Raw genomic sequence first — 6,000 nt, forward strand, 5'->3', positions numbered from 1 at the left:
ATAATAGTTAACCACTGGGTACCCKGGGAGACTGTGAATCTCCATCATTAGTGGTTTTCAAGAAGAGGCTAAACGAACATCTAACAGGAACAGTGCAGATAAAGCAGATCCTACCTCAGAACCAAGGGATTTGGGGAAGTGAAATATTTTGACATTCCTCCACTCCTCAAACTAAAAAAAAAAAAAGAAAAAAAGTATCGCTTTGTCAGAATGTCCCTCACCTGTAGTTTCTGGACTTTCAAGTACTGAGTATTTCCCACCTTGACTCATCAATTGCAGTTTTGTTGGTCTCCATCCTCTCCCTGCGCCTGGATCTCTGGCTTTGAACTGTAATATGAACAACGCCATGTACCTCCACAATGAACCACACACCATTGAGGACAACCAGGGCATTGCCTTCTGGGAGGAAAAGTCCTCTGGGGATCCCGCAGTGCGGCAAAGAACAAGGGTCAGGAGCATAACTCCCTAAGATAATATACCATCCATGAGATACCGTTTAACAATTTTCTCATTGAAAATAACACATTTCCAAGAAAATCAAACCCCCTTCTGTACACAATTCCCAGTTTTATGAATAGACACCTCACCTGAATTACAATATGGCTTTTTCCCCCGTACTATTGTCAAAAGTAAAACAAACAGTATTATAAAATGCCGCCAATGAGCTACCCTGCAGTCCCCTTCTTGACGTATTCTGCACTCCAGGGGAACGCAAGGAGGATATAAAGAGCAGGCAGGCCTGGCAAGGTAGAAGACAGCACTCATGTAGGAACAGAAACTTTGCTTCTCCGCCAGGGATGGGAGGGATCGACTCTGCCTGAGGTCACAAGAAATATGTTACACACTGAAGGATCCCCCTCAGAGAAGAGCCGGTAGATGAGCTGAGTGGAGACACCACAGCAGGGTCCCACCAGAGGACTCGTGTCCGATCATGAACACACACCAGCCAAAGATCCAAGAAAGCTTGCAGTACAGCCAACACCATACTGAGGTCTTCAAAGACACTAGTGCTAAATGAATAATGAATAATCATCTCTGCTGAGTACCAGTAGAGAAGACATGCTAAAGTCATTTTTGGGAGATAATTCAACTTTATGTTGGCTCCACAAGTGTTCCCAGGCCTGCACGTCTCTCATTCATCTCACAGAGACGAAAAAAATCTGTGATTTTTGTGTTTAACTTTCATTACCTGTGGGCAGGAGAGTTCACATTTTCTCTAATACAGAGATTCACAGACAGTGAAAATTATAGCTCACATCCTCTCTGCATTCTTTGAGCAAAAGTCCTCACAGAAATCACTGAGGAATGTGCCAGAAAATAAATTAATGATACAATGCATCTCCAATAAAATTACGAAGTGGGAAGGAGAAGAGAAGCGAGTGTTAAAGAAAGAGTTTATTTAACTACAAAAAGATAGTTACTCCTGTCTTTTGTCTTACCAGGGGCAGCTGGATCAGCAGATGCATCAGCAGACCCACTGTGGCACGAGACAGCAAAAAGAGCCTCCTCCCCTGGGGACCCAGACCTTAATGAGTGACTATGTCTCTCCAGGGGTGTAACAGCCCTGGTTTGTTAGGTTTTGGGTCATATTTCAAAGTTTGCCTTCCCAAACTTGCCAAGAAAAAGCTTTGGAGAGCTGCATTTTTTTTTTTTTTTTTTTAATAACATGGTCATTTGCGTACAGGGTACTAGTTTCGTTTTAAGGCTCACACAGTGATAAAATACATGTCTGACGGTGCATGGGTGTCAGTTTATGTCTGAAAGAGGGTTGATTTTTAAATTTGCCATAGACCAATCCGGCACCGACTAAGCACTCATTTACTGTGGCTCACAAGCAACCAGACAGAAGCAGATGCATATAAGGAGAGAGGAAATATCCAAGCATGCCCAAATACTGCTGCTCGTTTTAGCTGTTTTTCAAAATGTCAACAGCTTGTGTCTGCTGATGACAGAGCAGCACATTACTACTCTGAAAACAGTCCAGATTTTTTTCCAGAGAAGGAGCAATTGTTAAAGAACACTCACTGCTACTCTGTACTAAAGATATAACGAGTTCTTAGACCAATTGGCAGCATATGGTGTATTTCCTCAAATGACAGCTTTTGTTTGTCACAACAGAAGAACAAAATAGTATATTTATTAAACAAAGCATAATTAGCCAACTCTCTCCCTCCCCAAAAGGAGCTATAGAAGAATATACTTTTTAGAATCCAAATGAACATTTTCATGCTGTTGATGACATTTTTTGTATGGAGCAATCCATCAGGGCTGTGGTGGAACAAAGTAAATGGAATCACATTTTTTGTTCATACCTTAAAATTAAGAGTTTAAGGGCCAATTATCCCACTTAAAATACCTACAGGCAAAGTGCTAATAATCTACTCCTGTGCTGGGACTACCTGTATTATTATTATTATTATTATTTTAAACAGAAAAGCTTTCCATTTGTACAAACCAAAGAAGGGATCACAATAATAACTGTATCCAGTCTTCTGAAGTAAAAATTTTTAATAAGGGATCCATCACATAGTTGAACTTCTCTGAGGTGACAGTGACATGGCTTATAGAGCTTGGGCTCTGTGATCAAAAGGATTACACACATTAGCATCCTACTAATCACAGCAGGATCAGCGGGCTGATTGGGCCAGCATTCAAGGAGGAAAGATCCGTAAACAAACACTTTCTCCTGCTCACAAATATGGCTGGGAACAGAGGCTGTCCAAGGTTGGTATGGCCTTCTCTTCTTTCAAAGAGATAAGGACTGTGTCTGCTGCAGTAAATAAATTCTCACCACAGTCTTATGCATCTGTTTGTTTACTCATTTTCAGACATTACCATCCTCTCCTGTGCTGTTATCCCCTTTATATTACCCTTTGTATGTATAATCTAATGCCCTCTCTTCTGGATTGACCCTCTGCTTCTTCCTGTATTACAGACATCTTTGATCTTTCTTTCTTGTGTCTGTATGTCCTGCCTTGTAGTCTCAGCAGGATTTCCCCCTGACCTGTTGCACTACAAGAAAATAAACACCAAAGTAGCATTTGAAAGCATTAGTGTAGGAAAAAATAAGACAGACACTCAAGAAACCTATAGAGCAAGTCCCACTATGCTGCTGATGCATTGCATGTGCCGGGCAAACGTGTGTTACTTTATGCAAAGTATGGACTGGACAGAAGCGGCACAGCTCTTGAGCACAGACAAGCCCTCCTGGACCAACAAGGCAAGCAACAGATAATCATCATCATGGGAGAAGAAGAACCATCCTAAAACTTCAAAAGTGATTTTTTTTTTTTTTGTCATCCACTTGGTGACTTTTAGGGTGCCCTTAGCACTTTCAAAAATGCACTCAAMCTTTAACTCTATTTTTTCCTCTCCTAAGGTTAGCCCAAATTTCAAGACACCTTCCCTTGTCCCACATTTTGGGATGATCCAAGTTATGGCTGATAAGTTCTATTAATAGTCTAACTGTAATATGCTCAGACAACAAAGATGCTACTGCCAACTTCTGTTCTCTGCAGGCACCAGCAATACCAAAAGGACTGTGGGTTATCTGTACTCGAGATGTGAAAAGATGCTGTCAGTTCACACAGAGACCTTAACGATCACATGAAGGCTGCCGAAGGGCCGACCAGCCCCTTCCTTTGTAGCTGGAAGCAGTGAGTAAGCTTCCCCARCAAGCCACCAGTCCACTGACTCTTGAAACAAAGCACAATAACAAGGTTGTAGAAAGTGAGATGACCCTTTCCACTCAAGAAGTGGAAAACAACATCTGTTAAGAAACAAATAAACTGGTATAATGGCTTCAGCAAGAGACCCAGAGGATTTTAGAGATGCAGCTCTTGGTTTGGGTCAACATATTGTGAAAAGCAAATTACAAGAGAACAATTGTTTCATACCAAGCTCTCCCACCCCTGAACTCCCTCAAGGTTAATTAGGATGGACTCTGGCCAAATTAATTAGAATAGAAGATTTGGGCAGGACTTTGCTATGTACTTGTAACTAGTTCCAAGGTGACCGAGAAGTTCAGAAATAAGTCTGTCTTGGCAAAAACCAAGTTCACTTGTGCCATGTCGTTTCTCTGGCAATCAGGAGAAACACTTAAAAGTAATCTTCCCCTAACCAGACAGCTAAGGCAGAAAAATTTTCTGCATCCTTCCCACTGAACAATATGCCCTTGTTTATTTTCTGTGTGCTTTTTAGGTCGTAAGAGGCCAGTGAAATTATGCATCTAAAGAACAATATACTACTGTAATATGGCACTCGATACACGCAGCCAGGCAGACTGAAAGATCAGTATTTTCCACGTGCTGGTGAATGCGCGTCGTAGCAGCAAGCAACTCTGAACATCACCAGAGGCAGGGAGGATGCCAAGGCGAGGCTCAGCCTCACAGCGACAGACCAGGCTGGCATTTGTGTGCTGTGCTGGGCGGCGTGCAGCTTCGGAGGGCATCCCGCCCCGGGAGGTGCCGTCCTGCCCGCGTCTCTGTCCCGGAGGTGGCCACCTGCGCTTGCTCCCATGCGGCTCCTGCCGCCCGCTGCGTCCCAGCTGAGCTACGCTGCCTGGTGCGGAGGGAATAACTGGAAGGACCRAAGTTTTTCCTCAAAGCGGTACCGTGGCGGATGGTGGAACTGCAGGAACGTAGCAGGGTGGGCAGATATAGTCTCTGAGACTAACGACCGTAAGAACTGGCACAAATTCAGGCTGCCGTGGTGGTTGAAGCCTGCATCTCCTAACTACACAAACCTTTTCTGTCATTAGCCTGATATTCTTCCGCTGGAAAGTGGAAGGCTGCTATTTTCTGTGCATCTCTTACCCACAAACAGCAACACCCATTCTGGACAGAATCAGGACTTTTAAAGTAACGGAGAAAATCCTTCAGCTTGTGCTAAGAAGTGTAGCTGAATGCTTTTCAGYGAGACACAATTCTCATTGTCACTAGCTAAGATTTAATGTCTTGACCATGTGGATCAGATTTACTACTCAGAACAGTTACATCATATTTTCACTTACGAACATGAGCTAGAGTAACTTAACATGTAGGGTCCATGCCACAAAAAAGCCATTATTCTCAACTCTTGACAAAAGAAAAACTTAATAGATGCAAATGTCCTTTGGCACAGATCCAGTGGCAGAATAAGGCCATAATTTGTAGTTCTGCGACAATTATGAAATGACATAACAGCACAATTCTCCTTCTGACATAACAGCTTTTTTCATCTCCTTTGCAACAGTAATTGRATTTTTTTTTAAAAAAAGGGAAATAAACCAAAAGGTCTATTTGACTGCTGTGCAAATATCACAACAAGAATAAATACCACGATCAGTGGCAAATGATGCTTCAGACCCTGATAGCACGTCCTGCTACCCAGGCCGGCAAAGGGGGCCGCCGGGGGGCGCGGGAGCTGCGCCCCCCGGCCTGCGGGCTGGGGGCCCTCGCGGTACCGGCGGCAGCTCCAGCGAGCGGCTCTCAGGTTTCCCCGGGACTTCACCGAGCGGAACGGGGAACGGCGGCGCCCTCGCCGGGCCCCGGCGCTCCGCAAAGCGCCCCTTCTCCCTGCAGGGACGCGGGGAACACGGGGAACGCGGAGGAGGAGGAGGAGGAGGAAGAGGAGGAGGAGGAAGAGTGAGTGGAACCAGCAGGTGCAGAGCGACCCGAGCGGGGACGGAAATCTGCCGAACTGCCCCCGGCGGCGAGCCGCAAGCCCTCCTCTTGCAACGAGACACTTTTGTGTCATTGAAGGAAAGAGAAAAAGGGAGAAGACATTCAGTAGCACAGCAGGCAAGAATTCAAAGAGCCATATATATATGTAATATAAGTGAGTGTATATATATATGTATATATAAAGAGAGATTAGTCTTCTTCAGCGGCACCCCCCTGTGCTCAGACACAAACAAGAAAAGCCAAGATTTAGGGATTTCGCTACATTTCTCCACTCACCCGCCCGCCCGCCTCCTCCCCTACCTGCCCGCGACTCACCCCTCCGGCGGGCCGGGCCGGG

The 6,000-nt window shown here is 44.8% G+C and overlaps 1 protein-coding gene across 1 annotated transcript in view; it reads right to left on the reverse strand.

Annotated features, from left to right (window-relative positions):
* The window catches only part of JCAD (junctional cadherin 5 associated), a 29,406-nt gene extending 23,406 nt beyond the window's left edge, over window positions 1–6,000 (reverse strand). The window contains exon 1 of the mRNA XM_026060077.1: window positions 5,979–6,000. The gene's annotated coding sequence lies outside the window, so the exon portion shown is untranslated. The remainder of the gene's footprint in view (window positions 1–5,978) is intronic.

This window comes from Apteryx rowi, unplaced genomic scaffold (assembly GCF_003343035.1).
Source record: "Apteryx rowi isolate R43461 unplaced genomic scaffold, aptRow1 scaffold_164, whole genome shotgun sequence".
NCBI lineage: Eukaryota > Metazoa > Chordata > Aves > Apterygiformes > Apterygidae > Apteryx > Apteryx rowi.